The sequence below is a fragment of the Salmo salar genome, chromosome 24 (assembly GCF_965601325.2).
Source record: "Salmo salar chromosome 24, fSalSal1, whole genome shotgun sequence".
NCBI classification, from domain to species: Eukaryota; Metazoa; Chordata; class Actinopteri; order Salmoniformes; family Salmonidae; genus Salmo; species Salmo salar.
The window spans coordinates 36,509,306-36,533,475 of record NC_138314.1 but is presented as its reverse complement, the minus strand read 5'-3'; positions in this window follow the sequence as shown (position 1 = coordinate 36,533,475).

Genomic DNA, 24,170 nt, shown 5'->3' with positions numbered 1-24,170 from the left:
ACAGACTGGCTAGGCCACTCCAGGACCTTAATGTGCTTCTTCTTGAGCCACTCCTTTGTTGCCTTGGCCGTGTGTTTTGGGTCATTGTCATGCTGGAATACCCATCCACGACCCATTTTCAATGCCCTGGCTGAGGGAAGGAGGTTCTCACCCAAGATTTGACGGTACATGGCCCCATCCATCGTCCCTTTGATGCAGTGAAGTTGTCCTGTCCCCTTAGCAGAAAAACACCCCCAAAGCATAATGTTTCCACCTCCATGTTTGATGGTGGGGGATGGTGTTCTTAGGGTCATAGGCAGCATTCCTCCTCCTCCAAACACGGCAAGTTGAGTTGATGCCAAAGAGCTCCATTTTGGTCTCATCTGACCACAACACTTTCACCCAGTTGTCCTCTGAATCATTCAGATGTTCATTGGCAAATTTCAGACGGGCATGTATATGTGCTTTCTTGAGCAGGGGGACCTTGCAGGCGCTGCAGGATTTCAGTCCTTCACGGCGTAGTGTGTTACCAATTGTTTTCTTGGTGACTATGGTCCCAGCTGCCTTAAGATCATTGACAAGATCCTCCCGTGTAGTTCTGGGCTGATTCCTCACCTTTCTTATGATCATTGCAACTCCACGAGGTGAGATCTTGCATGGAGCCCCAGGCCGAGGGAGATTGACAGTTTTTTTGTGTTTCTTCCATTTGCGAATAATCACACCAAATGTTGTCACCTTCTCACCAAGCTGCTTGGTGATGGTCTTGTAGCCCATTCCAGCCTTGTGTAGGTCTACAATCTTGTCCCTGACATCCTTGAAGAGCTCTTTGGTCTTGGCCATGGTGGAGAGTTTGGAATCTGATTGATTGATTGCTTCTGTGGACAGGTGTCTTTTATATAGGTAAAAAGCTGATATTAGGAGCACTCCCTTTAAGAGTGTGCTCCTAATCTCAGCTCGTTACCTGTATAAAAGACACCTGGGAGCCAGAAATCTTTCTGATTGAGAGGGGGTCAAATACTTATTTCGCTCATTAAAATGCAAATCAATTTATAACATTTTTTACATGCATTTTTCAGGATTTTTTGGTTGTTATTCTGTCTCCCATTGTTCAAATAAACCTACCATTATAGACTGATCATTTCTTTGTCAGTGGGCAAACGTCCAAAATCAGCGGGGGATCAAATACTTTTTTCCCTCACTGTAGTGGTTTGGCCAGTCGAAAGTGTTGCTGTTCCTATTGAGCAGTTGGAGTCATCAGGCAAATATTAAGGGCCTTCTTCTAGCACTGATGAGCTCTAATCCAACTGCGTGCCTGCTTCTAACACTGATGAGTTCTAATCAAACCCCGGGCCTGGTTCCAACGCTGATGAGCTTTAATCAAATCCTGGGCCTGCTTCTAAAATTGATGAGCTCTAATCCAACCCCGGGCCTGCTTCCAACATTGATGAGCTCTAATTTCCAACCCTGGGCCTGCTTCTAACATGGATGAGCTCTAATCCAACTGCGTGCCTGCTTCTAGCACTGATGAGCTCTAATCAAACCGCAGGCCTGCTTCCAACACTGATTAGCTCTAATCCAACTGTGGGCCTGCTTCTAACACTGATGAGCTCTAATATCCAACCCTGGGCCTGCTTCTAAAACGGATGAGCTCTAATATCCAACCGTGGGCCTACTTCTAACACGGATGAGCTCTAATCAAACCGCGGGCCTGCTTCCAACACTGATGAGCGCTAATCCAACTGCAGGCCTGCTTCTAACACTGATGAGCTCTAATCCAACTGCGGGCCTGCTTCTAACTGATGAGCTCTAATCCAACTGCGGGCCTGCTTCTAACACTGATGAGCTCTAATCCAACTGCGGGCCTGCTTCTAACTGATGAGCTCTGTGTGTGTGTGTCTATGTGTGTGTGTGTGTGTGTGTCTCTGTGTGTGTGTGTGTGTGTGTGTGTGTGTGTGTGTGTGTGTGTGTGTGTGTGTGTGTGTGTGTGTGTGTGTGTGTGTGCGTGCGTGTGGGTGGGTGGGTGAGCCTCCCATATCTTTCTGAGGTCAACAGAGGCCTTGACACATTCAGATGCACTATTAATGTAATTTGTGTTTATTAACCACAGGACAAATGTGCTGAGAGGCGTCTATTGATTCTCAGGGAGCATTCATTAATTGTGCGCTTCACTAATCATATTGTTGGTGGTTGGCGATCATTAGTACACATGTAGTCCTGCAGTGTGGAAGGGAACCGGACTTGAAGTATGGGCTGTATGGCCTGTTCCAGGGGTCAAGTGTTCAGTCTATCATATTCAATCTATTTAATTATATTATATGGTGACAGAGGTTCCCTGATGTGTTTGACTGGGGATTAATATAAGTGGCAAGTCTGTTTCCCTAGCTATCACCCCCACATGGGCTGGTTCAGGTTGGCTAGGCCCAGGCGGTGTGTCTGGCTGTTAGTGCACAGGGTCTGTCTAAGGTGCAGCGCTAAAGTCCTCCCCCCCTCCCCCACAGAGCCAAAACGCAGATGTTTCCAGATGCAGCTGGCACAGTATGGTGCACCACCTGACAGCGTTCACTCACTCACTCACTCTCACACACACGGGGGGTGAGTAAATGCAGAAACACTTACAGTATGTGCACACACACTCACTCATTTACACCCATTGTTGACTGTATACACACTCACTCATTTACACCCATTGTTGACTGTATACACACTCACTCATTTACACCCACGGTTGACTGTATACACACACACACACACACACATTGCAGATGCAAGCTCTCACTCTTTCAGACATATGTACACAAGAGCCCACATACCAAAGAGATCACTACAGGGCTCGTATTTAGAAAGTGTCTTAGAGTGTTGATCTAGGATCAGGTTCCCCCTGCATATATAATTGGATTCATTATGATCTAAAATGCTAAACTGATCCCAGATCAGCACTCCTACTCTGAGATGCAATATACGTAAATATGGGCCCTGGCTTGCAGCTGAGCAGAGCCTAACTGAGTCCTCTCACAGTTGGAAGATCTGTAGCCAGAGGACGCTACTACAGCCTGATAGATTTATGATGGATGGAGTTTGTTTTGATCATTTGTACATAATCCCAGAAATTGTCAGTCATATCGGAATGATTATATTAGAACATGAAAACATTTACTTTTGTCTAGAGACAAAGACAATCCTTTAAGTAGCAACCAGGCAGGTTGCCAGATCCCTGTGCCGTACATCGCGGTCGGAGAAATACCACACATCATTTTCAACTGGGTCTTAAGAGGCGCGCACACATACATCTTACTGAGGGAAACAGAGGTACCGCTCTGACTTATTCAGTCTCCATGTTTTTACTCAGCTGTGGGAGGCGGGACAAAGGTCAGGGAGAGAGAAGAAAGACAGGGCTTTCAGCCAATGGCTGTCAGTGCTGTGTGGCAGGGAGATGCAATCCATTTATCCCCACAGTCCAATCAATAGGAGTGTGTGTGTGTGTGTGTGTGTGTGTGTGTGTGTGTGTGTGTGTGTGTGTGTGTGTGTGTGTGTGTGTGTGTGTGTGTGTGTGTGTGTGTGTGTGTGTGTGTGTGTGCGCGCGTGTGTGCATGTGTGTGTATGTGTGTGCGTATGTCTGTGTGTGTATGCGTATGGATTTCATTTGTTTGCAGTGAGTAACATAGGTGTGAGCTTGTGCGTGTATATGTTTGTGTATGTTTGTGTGTGTGTGTGTGTGTTTGTTTACAGGGTAGCTGTGTATGTGAATGCATGCATGTTTGAGTGTGTGTGTGAGAGAGTGAGAGAAAGAGAGAGGGAATGTGTATTGAACTATAACCTGTATATTAAAGTAGGAGGACATTGAGTCACTAGCTGGCTGTAAATACATGAAGTGGACCTTTCATCAGCTCTATGTAGAAATCAATAGAACTTCTGCTATTGGTTAGAAAAAGACACCACTTTGCCTGCTACAGTGCAGCCATCTCAGGTTAGCCTAACCCTGACCCTAAACCTTAACTCTTCCTGTCTTCACTGTCTTTAACACTGCCACTGATCGTCTCTTTAGTCAAACCTAACTTCCTTATGCTAACATTAGTTTTCCCCTAGAAAGCTTAGCACTCAAACATTTACCATATCGGAAACCATACATTTTAAAAAGTATTGTTCAACAGCAAATATACCATCAAAAACACTTGAATATTCTTGCCACTTTAGTTAGGTTTTCTTGTTCTTGTTCTTCTTCTTGTTCTTTTAAAATCTGTTGAATTTAGAAGAGTTTGTGATCTGTGGTCTGATTCTTTCACTCTTTTGCTCAGCACAGAGTCAGTGAAGTGGCACCCGCATTGTTCCATTACAGTTACACTAGTGCATAGTGTCAGGCAGACAGGGTTTTCAACGTTACGCCTTGTCTACCACAGTGACTGAATGAAAGTGGTTACCCCACAGATGTAACATCAGCCACTTATAAAAACGCAAGTCATAGACCTCATTTCAAACCTGGATACGTTTACTACTCCTACATTGCATTTTGTCATTCGAGGAATTGCCTCTTGTTCGATACGAACGTTGGCTCGGTTAGTGCTTCGGTGGAAATGCCAGTGTTTCATTAAATGAACTGCAGTCAACATATTGAGTTCGGGCTTCATTTGAATTCTCAGCGTGTTTAGATTGAGTCTCAGCCAGCGTGCTGCAGTTATGTCTTTAGGTGATCTATGAAATGTTATTATTTAAAACAAGCTTTTTATACATTGCTTATGAGGCATGCTTAGCACATGATTGATCTGACCTTTCCCACATGACTGTTCCTTGGAAAAACATCAGGCTTCGTAAGGAATATGGGGGGTCTATACCCCCAGCCCTCAGGCACTTGTGTAGATCTGAAAGCATAGGCATAAGTATACAGTTGAAGTTGGAAGTTTACATACACTTAGGTTGGAGTCATTAAAACTCGTTTTTCAACCACTCCACAAATTTCTTCTTCACAAACTGTCGTTTTTGCAAGTTGGTTAGGACAACTACTTTGTGCATGACACAAGTCATTTTTCCAACAATTGCTAACACACAGATTATTTCACTTATAATTCACTGTATCACAATTCCAGTGGGTCAGACGTTTACATACAGTAAGTTGACTGTGCCTTTAAACAGCTTGGAAAAATCCAGAAAATGTCATCATGGCTTTAGAAGCTTCCGATAGGCTAATTGTCATCATTTGAGTCAATTGGAGGTGTAATTGTGGATGTATTTCAAGGCCTACCTTCAAACGCAGTGCCTCTTTGCTTGACATCATGAGAAAATCTAAAGAAATCTGACAGTACCAACAACAACAAAAAATTGTAGACCTACACAAGCCTGGTTTATCCTTGGGAGCAGTTTCCAAACGCCTGAAGGTACCACGTTCATCTGTACAAACAATAGTACGCAAGTATGAACACCATGGGACCATGCAGCCGTCATACCGCTCAGGAAGGAGACGCGTTCTGTCTCCTAGAGATAAATGTACTTTGGTGCGCAAAGTGCAAATCAATCACAGAACAACATCAAAAGACCTTGTGAAGATGCTGGAGGAAACAGGTACAAAGGTATCTCTATCCACAGTAAAACGAGTCCTATATCGACATAACCTGAAAGGCCGCTCAGCAAGGAAGAAGCCACTGCTCCAAAACCGCCATAAAAAAGCCAGACTACGGTTTGCAACTGCACATGGGGACAAAGATCGTACTTTTTGGATAAATGTCCTCTGGTCTGATGAAACAAAAATGTCCATAATGGCCATAAAGACCATTGTTATGTTTGGAGGAAAAAGGGGGATGCTTGCAAGCCGAAGAACACCATGCCAACCGTGAAGCACGGGGGTGGCAGCTTCATGTTGTGGGGGTGCTTGTCACGTCCTGACCAGTATAGGGGTTATTTGTTATTGTAGTTTGGTCAGAACGTGGCAGGGGGTATTTGGTTTATGTGGTTCGGGGTGTGTGTCTATGTAGAGGGGTGTTTGATTTATGTATTCCGGGGTTTTTGGGCACTGTTCTATGTTAGTGTATTTCTATGTTCTGTCTAGTCTAGTCTATTTCTATGTTTAGTTTATTGGGGTTGGACCTTCAATTGGAAGCAGCTGGTTATCGTTGCTTCTGATTGAAGGTCCTATGAGTAGGAGTTTGTTTTCATGGGTTTTTTGTGGGAGATTGTGCAAGGTATAGCTTTGTTGCCTTACCGGCCTGTTATTAGTCATTGTGTTTTTTTTTGTGTACGTATTTATTTTTGGTTTACCTTCTTTGTCCGTTTAAATAAAAGAAGATGAGTGCACATTTCCCCGCTGCATCTTGGTCCACTTTAACCTATGACAACCGTGACAGAATCTCCCACCAACCAAGGACCAAGCAGCGGGGTTAGGAGCAACAGATAAATTATATGGACTATGAGGGGAATTGGACATGGGAGGAAATTCTGGACGGGGCTGGACCTTGGCATCAGGCTGGGGAATACCGTCGCCCACTGGAGGAGATAGAGGCAGCCAAGGCGGAGCGGCGCCGGTATGAGGCATTGTACGCGCCGAAGGGGAAGCACGAGAGGCACCCCCAAGAATTTTGGGGGGGCACACGGGTAGTTTGGCTGGGCCAGGCAGTAGACCTAAGCCAGCTCCCCGTGCTTTTTATGGGAAGCAGGTGAAGAAGAGAGCGCCGGAGTATACGGAAGTGCGCACGATCGTGCCCATACGCACACACAGTCCGGTGCGAGTGATCTCAGCCCCTCGCAAGTGCCGTGCTAGAGTGGGCATCTAGCCTGGAAGGAGGATGCCTGCGCAGCACATCTGGTCACTGGTGCGCCTCCTAGGTCCAGGCTACCCTACGCCCGCTCTACGCACGGCAACCATCAGGCCCCTGCACAGCCCAGTTCGCCCTGTGCCAGCACTTTGCTTGTGCAGGGCTACTAGTTCCATCCAGCCAGGACGAAGGTTGTGCAGGAGGTGCGATCGAGACCGCCAGTGCATCTCCACGGCCCTGTATATCCAGTACCAGCACCACGCACCAGGCCTCCAGTGAGTCAGCCCAGTCCAGTGCGTCCTGTTCCCGCTCCTCGCACTAGCCTTGAAGTGTGTGTCTCCAGTCTGATACCTCCAGTACCAGCACCACACATCAGGCTTCCAGTGTGTCAGCCCAGTCCAGTACGTCCTGTTCCCGCTCCTCGCACTAGCCTTGAAGTGCATGTCTCCAGTCTGATACCTCCAGTACCAGCACCACGCATCAGGCTTCCAGTGCGTCAGCCCAGTCCAACTCAGCCCGTTCCTGCTCCCCGCACTAGCCCTGAAGTGCGTGTCCCCAAACTGGCACATCCAGTACCAGCACCACGCATCAGGCTTCCAGTGCGTCAGCCCAGTCCAACTCGGCCGGTTCCTGCTCCCCGCACTAGCCCTGAGGTGCGTGTCCCCAAACTGGCACATCCAGTACCAGCACCACGCATCAGGCTTCCAGTGCGTCAGCCCAGTCCCGAGTGTCCGGCAACAGTACCTCGTCCAGAGTGTCCGGCAACAGTACCTCGTCCAGAGTGTCCGGCAACAGTACCTCGTCCAGAGTGTCCGGCAACAGTACCTCGTCCAGAGTGTCCGGCAACAGTGTCTAGTCCGACACCGAGTGAGACTGACTACAGTCCGGAGCCGAGTGAGTCTGCCTGCAGTCCGGAGCCGAGTGAGTCTGCCTGCAGTCCGGAACCGAGTGAGTCTGCCTACAGTCCAGAACCGAGTGAGTCTGCCTACAGTCCGGAACCGAGTGAGTCTGCCTACAGTCTGGAGCTTCCAGAGTCGGCTTACAGTCCGGAGCTCCCAGAGACGCTCTACAGCCCTGAGCATTCAGCAGGGGTGGACAGGTTGGGTGGGGGTAATAGACCTGAGCCTGAGCCACCTCCAGTATAGGTTGGTTGGGGAGGGGGGTGCAGCACAGGAGCCGTCGTTGACAGCAGCCACCCTCCCTTCCCTCCCTTTAGTTTAGGGGATTTATTTTGTTTTGGGGTTATTTTGTTTTATTTGTGTGAGGTCCAGTACCTTCGGGGGGGTACTGTCACGTCCTGACCAGTATAAGGGTTATTTGTTATTGTAGTTTGGTCAGGACGTGGCAGGGGGTATTTGGTTTATGTGGTTCGAGGTGTGTGTCTATGTAGAGGGGTATTTGATTTATGTATTCCGGGGTTTTTGGGCACTGTTCTATGTTAGTATATTTCTATGTTCTGTCTAGTCTAGTCTATTTCTATGTTTAGTTTATTGGGGTTGGACCTTCAATTGGAAGCAGCTGGTTATCATTGCTTCTGATTGACGGTCCTATAAGTAGGAGTTTGTTTTCATGGGTTTTTTGTGGGAGATTGTGCAAGGTATAGCTTTGTTGCCTTACCGGCCTGTTATTAGTCGTTGTGGTTTTTTTGTGTACGTATTTATTTTTGGTTTACCTTCTTTGTCCGTTTAAATAAAAGAAGATGAGTGCACATTTCCCCGCTGCGTCTTGGTCCACTTTAACCTACGACAACCGTGACAGTGCTTTAATGCAGGAGGGACTGGTGCACTTCACAAAATAGATAGCATCATGAAGTAGGAAAATCATATGGATATATTGAAGCAACATATCAAGACATCAGTCAGGAAGTTAAAGCTTGGTCGCAAATGGGTCTTCCAAATGGACAATGACCCCAAGCATACTTCCAAAGTTGTGGCAAAATGGCTTAAGGACAACAAAGTCAAGGTATTGGAGTGGCCAACACAAAACCCTAACCTCAATCCTATAGAAAATGTGTGGGCAGAACTGAAAAAGTGTGTGCAAGCAAGGAGCCCTACAAACCTGACTCAGTTACTCCAGCTCTGTCAGGAGGAATGAGCAAAAATTCATCCAACTTATTGTGGGAAGCTTGTGGAAGGCTACCTGAAACACTTGACCCAAGTTAAACAATTTAAAGGCAATGCTAGCAAACACTAATTGAGTGCATGTAAACTTCTGACCCACTGGGAATGTGATTAAATAAATACAAGCTGAAATAAATAATTCTCTCTACTGTTATTCTGACATTTCACATTCTTAAAACAAAGTGGTAATCCTAACTGACCTAAGACAGGGAATTTTTACTAGGATTAAATGTCAGGAATTGTGAAAAACTGAGTTTAAATGTATTTGGCTAAGGTGTATGTCAACTTCCGACTTCAAATCAATCAATCAAATGTATTTATAAAGCCCTTCTTACATCAGTTGATGTCACAAAGTGCTGTACAGAAACACAGCCTAAAACACCAAACAGCAAGCAATGCAGGTGTAGAAGCACGGTGGCTAGGAAAAACTCCCTAGAAAGGCCAGAAGCTAGGAAGAAACCTAGAGAGGAACCAGGCTATGAGGGGTGGCCAGTCCTCTTCTGGCTGACTTCAGCTGTATGTCAGTATAAGTACTGTATACATATATTATGCTGAAAATTCCACCTAACCCATGAGAGGGTGAGGCAGTAGTTGAACCATATTGCCCATAACTATCCAATTTATTTTCAGATCTACATGGTGAACGTAGGAGGTGAGGACTAGAGGGTTGATCCTGGATGAGACTAACTATGACCTTTAGGGGTTGATCCTGGGTGAGACTAACTCTGGCCTCTAGGGGTTGATCCTGGATGAGACCAACTATGACTTCTAGGGGTTGATCCTGGATGAGACCAACTATGGCCTCTATACTTGATTAAGGACTATCAGTATTTGTCGCACTCAGGGTCAGAATTAAATCAGTGTGGTGCCAGGACATCAAACTTCCCTCAACATCAGCAAGACAAAGGAGCTGATCGCGGACTACAGGAAACGGAGGACCGAGCAAGTCCCCATCCACATCGACGTGGCTGTAGCGGAGTGAGTCGAGAGCTTCAAGTTCTTCGGTGTCCCCATCACTAAGGAATTAATTTGATCCACACACACCAACACAGTCGTGAAGAGGGCACGACAACGCCTCTTCCCCCTCAGGAGGCTAAAAAGATTTGGCATGGGCCCGCAGATCCTCCAAATGCTCTATAGCTGCGCCATTGAAAGCATCTTGACTGACTGACTGGTATTTCAACTGCTTGGCATCTGATCGCAAGGCGCTAAATAGGGCCTTTGTGTACAGCCCAGTGCATCACTGGGGCTGAACTCCCTGCCATCTAGGAACTTTATACCAGGCGGTGTCAGAGAAAGGCCAAAGAAATTCTCAAAGACTCCTGCCACCCAAGTCATGGACTGTTCTCTCTGCTCCCACACTGCAAGCGGTACCGATGCACCAAGTCTGGAACCAACATGACCCTGAACACATTCTACCCCCAAGCCATAAGACTGCTGAATAGTTCATCAATAGCTACCCAGACTATGTGCTTTACCCTAACTATTTTGACTCATCACATACGCTGCTGCTACTGCTTATTATCTATCCTGTTGCCTAATCACTTTATCCTTACCTATTTGTACATATCTACCACAATTACCTTAAATCCCTGCACATCGACTCGGAACTGGTACCCTGTGTGTACTGTATACAGTGGCGGACTTACAATTAGAAAGAAGAGGCAATTGCCTCAGGCCTCACATCATCAAAGGGCTTCATGAGCTCGGCATAATTAAAAAATGTATCATGCTAATCATATTTTTTATATAATTTCTCAGCTTGAGGCCCCCCATACTCCGCTCGAGGAGCAATTAAGCTTAAGTGCCTTGCTTAAGGGTACGTCGACATATTTTTCACCTAGTGAGCTCTGGGATTCGAACAAGCAACCTTTCGGTTACTGGCCCAATGTTCTTAAACACTTAGTCCGCCCCTGTGTTTATAGCCAAGTTGACGTTATTCATTGTGTATATATGAATAACGGTAGTAAGCATTTCACTGTTAGTCTACACCTGTTATTTACAAAGCATATTACTGCTGGATGGAGATTGATGGAGGTTTATGGTGAGGAGGATATTTTGTTATCCTCCCTGTAGTTAAAAGCAACCTCATTATGGTTATTGACTCCCCACTACACAAACCAGCACGGTCATACACTAGGAAGGGTTTGTAAAGCGTTTCTTAAAAAATGAAAAATAGCATATTAAGCAGCACATATTTTCAATTTATGCAGAACATTTAGATGTGGTTAAGTTATCGTAATGTGCAATAAAACCTGGATATGAAATATGTAATCCACTTTGGAAAATTGCATACTATATTGCTTTAACATCCCCTGAAAGAGCTTTTGAAATGTGCGGGCCTGGTTTATTGGAGCCATCATTTAAATGTCTTCAGGTCTGGCAGTAAATATAAATGTATTAGTGGCAGGTTTAAATAGGCAGGCCTCGGCAGTGTGTGTGTGTGTGTGTGTGTGTGTCTGTGTGTGTGTGTGTGTGTGTGTGTGTCTGGGTGTGTGAGTTTTTGATAACCGATGTGTGGTAGAATATGGCTTTCACTGGGCTTTCAGTGAAAGGAAGAAGCGATGTCTCTCGTCAGTCTATCTCTCGTCTAAATTGGCCATTTTGACAGGACGTAATTGTCGCTTCCTTTCAACTGGTTATAATTAGGGTCAATGTGTCTTTTTTTAAATCACAGGAAATTACTAATGAGCTAACAGAATTAGTTTCAGAAGTGAAGTAGGGTGTTCCTGCCCCAGGCTGATTGGCTGGCTACTGAGGGACACTACCACGTCTGGCACTAGCTGGGTTATTCCAGTGTTAATCGCAGGGGACCTGGGGGGACCTGGCCTCTGGTCTCTGTAATGGTAAAAGTAAGGACCTGGGCTCTGGTCTGTGTAATGGTAAAAGTAGGGACCTGGGCTCTGGTCTCTGTGAGAGTAAAGATAGGAACCTGGGCTCTGGTCTCTGTGAGGGAAAAGGTAGGAACCTGGTCTCTGTGAGGGTAAAGGTAGGAACCTGGTCTCTGTAAGGGTAAAGGTAGGAACCTGGTCTCTGTAAGGGTAAAGGTAGGAACCTGGTCTCTGTGAGGGTAAAGGTAGGAACCTGGTCTCTGTGAGGGTAAAGGTAGGAACCTGGTCTCTGTAAGGGTAAAGGTAGGAACCTGGTCTCTGTGAGGGTAAAGGTAGGAACCTGGTCTCTGTAAGGGTAAAGGTAGGAACCTGGTCTCTGTGAGGGTAAAGGTAGGAACCTGGTCTCTGTAAGGGTAAAGGTTAACCAATTGTCACAATAATATAAAAATCTACTGCTCTCTCACTCTTTCTCTTGCTCTTTTTCTCTCCCCCTCTCTCTCTCTCTCTCTCTTGCTCTCTCTTTCTTACTCTGTCTGTCTGTCTGTCTGTCTGTCTGTCTGTCTGTCTGTCTGTCTGTCTGGCTGGCTGGCTGGCTGGCTGGCTGGCTGGCTGGCTGGCTGGCTGGCTGGCTGGCTGGCTTGCTGGCCGGCTGGCTGTTTCTGTCTGTTTTTCTGTCTGTCCCCCAGTCTTAACTCTCCTCTGTAGGCTGGCCCTCACCACCTCACCTCCTCGCCGCCTCGGCACCTCGCCTCCTCACCAGCTCGCCTCCTCGCCACCTCACCACCTCGCCTCCTCGCCTCCTAGCCACCTCGCCTCCTCGCCACCTCACCACCTCACCACCTCACCTCCTCTCTCCTCACGATCTCGCCTCCTCGCCCCCTTGCCTCCTCGCCTCCTCGCCACCTCGCCACCTCGCCACCTACTCTTCCTGTGGTCCAGCAAAATTAAGGCAGTTTATACAATTTTAAAAACATTATAATATATTCACAGATTTTACAACACACTGTGTGCCCTCAGTCCCCTACTCCACCACTACCACATATCTTCAGTACTAAATCCATATGTATGTATAGTGTGTTTGTTATCGTGTGTGTGTGTGTGTGTGTGTGTGTGTGTGTGTGTGTGTGTGTGTGTGTGTGTGTGTGTGTGTGTGTGTGTGTGTGTGTGTGTGTGTGTGTGTGTGTGTGTGTGTGTGTGTGTGTGTGTGTGTGTGTGTGTGTTTGTGTGTGTCTGTGCCAATGTGTGTGTGGCTTCACAGTCCCCGCTGTTCCATAAGGTGTTTTTTAAATCTAATGTTACTGCTTGCGTCAGTTACTTGATGTGTAATAGAGTTCCATGTAATCATGGCTCTATGTAGTACTGTGTGCCTCCCATAGTCTGTTCTGGACTTGGGGCCTGTGAAAAGACCTCTTGTGGCATGACTTGTGGGGTATGCATGGGTGTCCGAGCTGTGTGCCAGTAGTTTAGACAGACAGCTCGATGCATTCAACATGTCAATACCTCTCATAAATAAAAGTATTGATGAAGTCACTAAAATCTCTCCTCCACTTTGAGCCAGGAGAGATTGACATGCATATTATTAATATTTGCTCACTGTGTACATCCAAGGGCCAGCCGTGCTGCCCTGTTCTGAGCCAATTTTAATTTTCCTAAGTCCTTTTTTGTGGCACCTGACCACACGACTGAACAGTTATCAAGGTGCGACAAAACTAGGGCCTGTAGAACCTGCCTTATTGATAGTGTTGTTAAGAAGGCAGAGCATCGCTTTTTTATAGACAGACTTCTCCCCATCTTATCTACTACTGCATCAGTATTTTTTGACCATGACAGTTTACAATCTAGGGTTACTCCAAGCAGTTTAGTCATCTCAACTTGCTCAATTTCCACACTATTTATTACAAGATTTAGTTGAGGTTTAGGGGATAGTGAGTGCTTTGTTCCAAATACAATGCTTTTAGTTTTAGAAATATTTAGGGCTTACTTATTCCTTGCCACCCACTCTGAAACTAACTGCAGCTCTTCATTGAATGTTGCAGTTGTTTCAGTCTCTGTAGTAGCTGGCGTGTATAGTGTTGAGTCATCCGCATACATAGACACTCTGGCTTTACTCAAAGTCAGTGGCATGTCGTTAGTAAAAAATTTTAAAAGCAAGGGGCCTAAACAGCTACCCTGGGGAATTCCTGATTCTAACTGGATTATATTTGAGAGGCTTCCATTAAAGAACCCCTTCTGTGTTCTGTTAGACAAGTAACTCTTTATCCACATTATAGCAGGGGGTGTAAAGCCATAACACAGATTTTCCAGCAGCAGACTATGATCGATAATGTCAAAAGCTACATTGAAGTCTAACAAGACAGCCCCCACAATCCTTTTATCATCAATTTCTCTCAGCCAATCATCAGTCATTTGTGTAAGGTCTGTGCTTTTTGAGTGTCCTTCCCTATAAGAGTGCTGAAAGTCTGTTGTCAATTTGATTACTGTGAAATAGCGTTGTATCTGGTCAAACCCCATTTTTTCCAGAAGTTTACTAAGGGTTGGTAACAGGCTGATTGGTTGGCTTTTTGAGCCAGTAAAGGAGGCTTTACTATTCTTGGGTAGAGGAATGACTTTAGCTTCCCTCCAGGCCTGAGGGCACATGCTCTCTAGGTGGCTTAAATTGAAGATGTGGCAAATAGGCATTGCAATATCGTCTGCTATTATCCTCAGTAATTTTCCATCCAGATTGTCAGATCCCGGTGGCTTGTCATTTTTGATAGACAACAATAATTTTTTCACCTCTTCCACACTGACTTGACGGAGTTCAAAAGTACAATTCTTGTCTTTCATAATTTGGTCCGATATACTTGGATGTGTAGTGTCAGCATTTGTTGCTGGCATGTCATTCCTAAGTTTGCTTATCTTACCATTGGCATGACGTTGGCCTGTGGGTAAGGTTTATGACCCCCCCCCCATAAATACCTTTCTCCCTTCCCCTCTCTTACTGACCCTACTGAAGGACTGCTGTCCTGTTAAATATAGAGAGTCTGGGAACATCAAACAAATGGGGAAAGGAACCATATTTTGGTAATAAAACCAGTTGGAAATATGCTTGATAACGTAATGAGTATGGATTTCAATTCGCTTGTCATCTGAGACATTATGACTGATGACAGGACGACATAAACGGTACCTGAGAAAGTATACACATTCTAGTTATCAGAGTAACATGGAATTGTTATGCAATTGAAATGTTTGATATTGAAATTGTTTGTTAGGAGATGTAATTTTAGCTTCCAAATGAGAGAATCGGGTTTTCATAAGGAAAGTGCCCTGCTTGATCAGTGGCCCACCCCTGTGAAGAGACAGGGGTTATAAACGATGAAACACATCCTTCCCCCGCTCCACTATATAAGCCTTTGACGAAAAGATAACCAGGTTGTTCCAGCACGTGAGGTCTGCAGCCTCTACGTTAGAAGGACACACATGTCAAGTACAGAACTAAGCCAACCTCGGCGTGAGCTATGGTATGAACTGGTATGAACTTTGAGCTTATTCACTACAGAAGTGATACTTCCTAGCCGCTGTAGACGTGGGCTAGGAAAGGACGGACGACGGATCCAGTCTAACAGACGGACGAAGATACCACCACGTATCCAATTTACCACCAGAGACATTCTTAAGAGTTTACAGGAAGATCTGTTGGCCAACCTGGCCAGCATCTACGACCAATCTACCGAAGCACAGCTCAGAGTAAATATTTATTGCATTTTCCTTTTCCAAATGGGCGGTAATTTAGAATGTATAAGATAATGTATTTACGATAGCCTAGCTGCTGTTTCTCTGTTCCTAAATCTTCCCGCTCTTTCATTCAAGCCCAACCCCCTTTCCTTTGTGTAACTAGCTTTCATACAGATCCCGTCCACCAGGACGTTTTCTGTATGACATCATTTGTATTCTGTGTATATGTAATTCTGTGTGATTAGTTTAGGTATTTAGTAAATAAATAATTAAACCCAATTTTGTATTGCTGATTCAACTTGTTAGCCAGGGTTCGTGAAGATAGCCAAGAATTTACAACTTTCATTATGAGACTGAAAATAAGATAAGGGTTAATATTGACTGCTACCGATGTAAAGTATTACTAAGTATTTTAAGAGTTTATTCGGAAGATAACGGCTCTATAAACGTTCTTCCATGGTGCCCCGACTTTCTAGTTAATTACATTTACATGATTAGCTTAATCAGGTAATATTAATTAGAGAAAGAATTTTATAGGTTAGCATGTCATATCACTTAACCCGGCATAGCCAAAGACACGACACCATTGAAAAAGTCATTAAAGTAGTTTGCAATATCAGTGGGCTTTGTGATGAATGAGCCATCTCATTCAATGAATGGTGGAGCAGATTTGGCTTTTTTTCCCAAAATGTCATTTAAGGTGCCCCAAAGCTTTTTACTATCATTCTTTACATAATTTATCTTTGTTTCAAAGTGTAGTTTCTTTTTATTTTTATTTAGTTTAGTCACATGATTTCTTAATTTGCAGTACGTTTGCCAATCAGTTGGGCTGCCAGACTTATTTGCCATACCCTTTGCCTCATCCCTCTCAACCATACCATTTTTCAATTCCTCATCAATCCAAGGGGATTTAACAGTTTTTACAGTAATTTTCTTAATGGGTGCGTGCTTATTAGTAACTGGAATAAGTAGTTTCATAAATGTGTCAAATGCAGCATCTGGTTGCTCTTCATTACCCACCACAGACCAGGAAATATTATTTACATCATCAACATATGAATCACTACAAAACTTATTGTATGACCTCTTATACATTATATTAGGCCCAGCCTTTGGAACTTTGGTTTTCCTAAATATGGCTTTTATATTGTGATCACTACATCCTATGGATTTGGAATCTGCTTTAAAGCAAATATCTGCAGCATTAGTAAAGATGTGATCAATACATTTAGATTATTTAATTCCTGTGGTGTTTGTTTTTTGCTGAGTGGGCAGCTTGATGATAGCCAGTCAATATTTAAATCACCCAGAAAATATACTTCGCTGTTGATATCACATACATTATCAAGCCTTTCACACATATTATCCAGATACTGACTGTTAGCACTTGGTGGTCTATAGCAGCTTCCCACCAGAATGGGCTTTAGGTGAGGCAGATGAAACTGCAGCCATATTACTTCAACGATATTTAACATTAGATCGTCTCTAAGCTTTACAGGAATGTGGTTCTGAATATAGACCGCAACACCGCCTCCTTTGGCATTTCTGTCTTTTCGGTAGACGGTATAACCATGTATTGCTACCACTGTATCATCAAAGGTATTATCTAAGTGAGTTTCAGAGATAGTCAGAATATGAATGTCATCTGTTACAAGCAAGTTATTGACTTCATGGACCTTGTTTCTTAGGCTACATATGCTAATATGGGCTATTTTTAGCACTTTTCTGGGTTGCTTGATTGTTTTTAATGCTTTACTGGGGAGCTTGTCAGAGGTAGACTTACTCATGTCATTTACATTGGAGCTGATAGTGCAGGGTGAGCTGGATACAGTGGTCTTCCTACTATTGCACACTGCCTCAGTGCTAACAGTGTAACTCTGGTTTATATGCTCATGATTACTGCTTATTATAGCTGTAGGATAAACAGATGTATTCGGTGCAATTAGGGGTACATAAATTAAATTACTTACATTGTGTTTGCCAATGCCCCTAAGATCATGTAAATTTGATGCAGCATTATGACGACTCATTGTCACAATGGTAGGGATTAACTGAGCTGGTCTTGGATCATTTACCAGTCATTGTTTCAACGCAGCCTTGAAATGCGTGGACAGAGTCCAGGAGCCAAGATGATTTGGATGGACTCCGTCATTCCTGTAGAGTATCTTCTGTTTCCAGAAGGTGTCAAAGTTATCAATAAAAGTGACTCCAGCAGAGCTACAGTAGTATTTTAGCCAGATGTGTAATGTCAGCAGTCTGCTGAATCTTTCACACACGCGGCCCAATGATGGTACTGGACCTGAAATGTTTGCCTGTTTTTTGGAGTCTTTTAATGCTAAAATCAGTTCTTTAAAATCATTTTTCAAATGTTCCAAGCTAGCCCTCCTGATGTTGTTTGACCCCACATGGACTACGACAGTGTCAGCTCCCGGTATCTGTGATAGAACAGTCAGAAGCAGCCTTGTTATGTCCTGTGCTCGTGCACCTGGGGTTTTGCCTTGGGGACTGAGATGTTTCTCACCATAGAGCTGCCTATGATGACAGCTGGTGATGTTGAATGGGCCTGTCTCTCAGGCAGCCTCACAGTCTGGTGAGCTGGGAGCTCCGAGGGTCTGAACCCGAGGTTTATCAAATTCTCCAGGAATTCTGGTGAATTTGAGGTAGATATGTACATTAGGAGAAAGTGACAGGTAGTAGGATAAACAATCATAATAATAATAATAATAATAGTAAAATGTATGGCAGCAGTATAAGTGGTTAGATGACTTACTATGACCTGTGGTGTAATAACACATGCATTATTACTGTATCCATTATAACCTCTGTATAGTCTGCACCCACTCTGTCAGGTCTAGATGTAAGGGTTCTTTAGCCGTCTGCTAATCATCCTGATTAGAGGTGTCCCCTCACTCACCTGGGGGCTTCCAATCTTATTAGCTGGGCCGTCCTGAGTTGAGCACGCCAAGCAGCAGTTTATGTTTGATCACTGGTGCTTAGCACCCAGAGTTGTCCTCTTACGCTAGTGTTAAGGAAGAGAGAAGAGGGGGTTTAAAACTGAGCTCCTTAACTCTCTGTGGTAGAAGGAGAGAGTTCAACACCCCATCTCTAGGTTTGACACCCCGCGCCATTGGAGGTCTTTAAAGTGCTGATGTTGTCTGAGAGGTGGAACGCTGCACATTATTCTAAGCTGAAAGTGAAGGAGAAAGAGTGAATGAGAGAGAGAGAGAGAGAGAGAGAGAGAGAGAGAGAGAGAGACTGTCTGAGGGAAAGCTCTATGGACAGGTTCGGAGGCAATGCAACTGATCTAGCTAAGCCCCTCCTCCCCCTCTCCTCACTCCCTCCTCCCCTCCACCCCCTCTCTCCCTCTCCCTCCTTGGTCCCCGTCTTGCTCCCCAGGCCTCTAGCACCCAAGAAGAGCCATGTGTTTCTAAATGGGATTGGATGGGAAATCGAAGCAGGGCTTCTCTGTTTATCAGCTCCTATGCCTGGCAAATTGGTGACAGCAGCACCAACGAACCAACCTCCTCAACAACCTTCCACCGCCCCCCTCCTTCCCCCATCTCCACTCACCTACCCCCCAGAGCAGCTGGATCTGTTGTTTATTTGTATTACTGATGTCAGGTGAGGGGCAGGACACGGGAGCTGCCTAATGTGAACCCCCTCCCCCGACACACCACCTCCACCTTCACTCATTCCCTCCACTGCCCTCTCCTCTGCTAACCAGAGCCACAGGCCACAAGCCACAGGCCACAGGCCTCCCAGACCTGTCACCGCCGCAGGTGTTACACCTTAACCCACCAGGAAGACGGGGGAGAGACCATACACACTACTGTACTTAGAGGAGACATTATACATCACTACTTAGACTGCAACACCGCAGATTGGACTGGGGTGTATGATCTAAAACATGTTCAGTCTCAATGTTCATGCACTGTCTTTTCAATTCTGCCTGCGTGTGTGTGTGTGTGTGTGTGTGTGTGTGTGTGTGTGTGTGTGTGTGTGTGTGTGTGTGTGTGTGTGTGTGTGTGTGTGTGTGTGTGTGTGTGTGTGTGTGTGTGTGTGTGTTTTGTATGTGTGTGTGTGCTCCCTCCCTCTACCGGCTCATTGCAAGCTCACTGGACTATACTGACTCCAAAACACACACACACACACATTACATATGCTCCCACAGACAAAACACACACATGCATATTGATTGATGCTACATACACACACACTCAGACATACTTTCACACTCTTTCAAACTCTTCACATACACTGCTGCTACTCTGTTTACTATCTATACTGATTGCATAGTCACTTTTACCCCTACCTATATGTACATATTACCTCAACAACTTCATACCCCTGCACACTGACTCAGTACCAATACTCCTTGTATATACAGTGGGGGGGGAAAGTATTTGATCCCCTGCTGATTTTGTACATTTGCCCACTGACAAAGAAATGATCAGTCTATAATTTTAATGGTAGGTTTATTTGAACAATGAGAGACAGAATAACAACAAAAAAATCCAGAAAAACACATGTCAAAAATGTTATAAAATGATTTCCATTTTAATGAGGGAAATAAGTATTTGACCCCTCTGCAAAACATGACTTAGTACTTGGTGGCAAAACCCTTGTTGGCAATCACAGAGGTCAGACGTTTCTTGTAGTTGGCCACCACGTTTGCACATATCTCAGGAGGGATTTTGTCCCACTCCTCTATGCAGACCTTCTCCAAGTCATTAAGGTTTCGAGGCTGACGTTTGGCAACTCGAACCTTCAGCTCCCTCCACCGATTTTCTATGGGATTAAGGTCTGGAGACTGGCTAGGCCACTCCAGGACCTTAATGTGCTTCTTCTTGAGCTACTCCTTTGTTGCCTTGGCCGTGTGTTTTGGGTCACTGTCATGCTGGAATAACCATCCACGACCAATTTTCAATGCCCTGGCTGAGGGAAGGAGGTTCTCACCCAAGATTTGACAGTAGATGGCCCCGTCAAATGATGCGGTGAAGTTGTCCTGTCCCCTTAGCAGAAAAACACCCCCAAAGCATAATGTTTCCACCTCCATGTTTGACGGTGGAGATGGTGTTCTTGGGGTCATAGGCAGCATTCCTCCTCCTCCAAACACGGCAAGTTGAGTTGATGCCAAAGAGCTCAATTTTGGTCTCATCTGACAACAACACTTTCACCCAGTTGTTCTCTGAATCATTCAGATGTTCATTGGCAAACTTCAGACGGGCATGTATATGTATTCTTGAGCAGGGGGACCTTGCAGGCGTTGCAGGATTTCAGTCCTTCACGGCGTAGTGTGTTACCAATTGTTTTCTTGGTGACAATGGTCCCAGCTGCCTTGAGATCATTGACAAGATCCTCCCGTGTAGTTCTGGGCTGATTCCTCACCGTTCTCATGATCATTGCAACCCCACGAGGTAAGATCTTGCATGGAGCCCCAGGCCGAGGAATATTGACAGTTCTTTTGTGTTTCTTCCATTTGCGAATAATCGCACCAAATGTTGTCACCTTCTCACCAAGCTGCTTGGCGATGGTCTTGTAGCCCATTCCAGCCTTGTGTAGGTCTACAATCTTGTCCCTGACACCCTTGGAGCGCTCTTTGGTCTTGGCCATGGTGGAGAGTTTGGAATCTGATTGATTGATTGCTTCTGTGGACAGGTGTCTTTTATACAGGTAACAAGCTGAGATTAGGAGTACTCCCTTTAAGAGTGTGCTCCTAATCTCAGCTCGTTACCTGTATAAAGGACACCTGGGAGCCAGAAATCTTTCTGGTTGAGAGGGGGTCAATTCCCTCATTAAAATGCAAATCAATTTATAACATTTTTGACATGCGTTTTTCTGGATTTTTTGGTTGTTATTCTGTCTCTCACTATTCAAATAAACCTACCATTAAAATTATAGACTGATCCTTTCTTTATCAGTGGGCAAACATACAAAATGTTTTCCCCCACTGTAGTCTCATTATTGTTATTTTATTGTGTTACTATTACCTTTTCTTTTTTTTGCAAATATTTCTTACTTTTTAACTCGGCATTGTTGGGAATGGGCTCATAAGTAAGCATTTCACAGTCTACACCTGTTGTATTCGGTGCATGTGACAAATACAGTTAGATTTGATTTGTGACAGGCTTATGTGATTATGGGTAGTTTTGTGAGGCCCTCTGCCCTTGTCATGTGTTGTACAGGAGCCTCCTATTCACACCGCCCTCTCCTGTCTGATCTTATCAATGGGGAGAGAAAGAGAGCGGACGTGGGTTACAGCGTTGCATGGCCTAACTAACTGAACACACAACCCATCGCCAATGTAGCTAACTGCTTACAATGATGCCATTTAATAGGGTATTGATTCTGCCTGTACAGGGTCAATCATGGGATCAATAGTGTGTGTGCTGGATGGGGAGAGGGGGAAAGGGGGAGGGGGGGTATCAGGTCTCCTGCTGTGTTCGTTCTACCCCTGTCCTTCTTTGTGTGGACCAAGGTGTCCAGTGAGGAGTGAAGGGGTGAACTCAACACCCCCTTGTTAGGGGAATCACATGCCTCTGTCTAGCCAGATCGGAGCGGAGGGCAAGGTGTCCACTAAGAGTCTATAATATGGTAGGGAGACAGTAGCTGTTTGATTACAGATAGGCTATGTTGTTTGTGTGACAGGAGAATTCCATTGATATTGATGTGTGTTGGGAGCCTGGTTGTGTGTGATCTGTGATGTATGTAGTATGATGTTGATTGACCCAGATATTCTAACTTCTGGCAGCAGAACATGGAGCCAAATAACACAATGCAACACCACTGGGATCATTCTCACACACACACACACACACACACACACACACACACACACACACACACACACACACACACACACACACGCACACGCACACGCACACGCACACGCACACGCACACGCACACACACACACACACACACGTTTCTGAGATCAGGACCCTGTAGAGGTCGTGCCTCATGACAGAGTGATCTCATTTAGAATTCCTTAAGAGATGTCAATTGTGCATATTTCTAAAGCGTATTTGTAAATAGATCCTTTGTAAATAGCTCCTCTCTTGGCAATCAAGAGGCTGCTCTCTGCACAGCAGCATTAAAAATTGATCCCTAGCAGAGCCGGGGTGAAGCGCTAACATCGCTGCCAAATGACTGATTAAAAAGAAAAACCTTTAATCTTTGCTTAAAAGTGTCTACTGCCTTGGCATGCCTTCCACCAAGCTCTACCATCTTTCAGAGCTTGGGGGGTTGGGGGGAAAGGCAGGGGGTGCCGCGGGGTGAGGCAGGGGGGGTCGTCGAAGAGGAAACAGGGTCACACTCAGACGAGGACCCCGTCGTTGTAAATCTCGAAGTATAGTTCTAGCAGATCTAGGGTCAGTTTTTTCATACTTCCTTCACTCCACTTCTCACTCCTTGACTCCTTCCTTCACTAATTCAGTCCTTCACACTCAATCACGGTCTTTTGTTAAATGCACTTTAAATGAATTGCGATTTGATTTGACTTAGCCCCACCTTAAGCATTGGGAGGTTGAATACATACAACCAGCCATACGGTCAGGAGGTCAAGTGCAGTCCAGTTGACCTGGCTAGAGTGAAGTGGATTTCAGGTTGCTGCGCCAGAGAAGAAATACCAGGAATCTATGGATTTCGCTCTTAGCGACATTCTGTTCTTCCACCACAAAAGAGAGTTTGTCAATAAACCATGTGCTAATGACGTAATATGAAATACGCTATCTTTATTGGAAGCCAATTGATGTGTTCAGTCGCTGTCTTAAGTTCTCTGCAACATATGAATAGACAGAGTAAAGAGAGAGTCTGAGGGAAAGAGAAGTAGAACGCTGCACATTATTCTAAGCTGAAAGTGAAGGAGAAAGAGTGAGTGCGAGCGAGCGAGAGAGTGAACGAGAGAGAGAGACACAGAGAGAGAGAGAGAGAGAGAGAGAGAGAGAGAGAGAGAGAGAGAGAGAGAGAGAGAGAGAGAGAGAGAGAGAGAGAGAGAGAGAGAGAGAGAGAGAGAGAGAGAGAGAGAGAGAGAGAGAGAGAGAGAGAGAGAGAGAGAGAGAGTCTTGTTTTGAAGGGGATTCTTGACAGTGCACAGCAGAGGCGACTGTGTGTTTTTGCTGGTATTTTAGAGAGCAGAGAGGGATATAGGGAATGTGCCCTCACAGAGACTGGAGTTGGCTTCAAAGTAAGTAGGTAAAGTAAGATACACACACTCCCTCTTTACTCAGCCAATATTACTCTCACTCACTCACTCACTCACTCACTCACTTACACACACACACACACACACACACACACACACACACACACACACACACACACACACACACACAGACACACACACACACAGACACACAGACACACACACACACAGACACACACACAGACACACACACACACACACACACACACACACACACACACACACACACACACACACACACACACACACACACACACACACACACACACACACATACATACACACACACACAGTCTTTACTCAGACAATCTTACACTCACTCACGTATTCATACATTCACTCACTCAGTCACTCACTCACAGACACACAGACAGACAGACACACACTCACTCACTCATCCTTCCTTCTCTCACTTCTCACTCATCGACACATTCCTTCACCCATTCAACCCTTCAATCCCTTCATCACTTTTTATCCCCTCATTCCACTCATATTTTATATAGTCATTTCTGGGTCCTCACTTTATTCAGCACATCACCCCCCAAAAATCTAAAGAATGGAAAATATATCAATCTCCTTCACA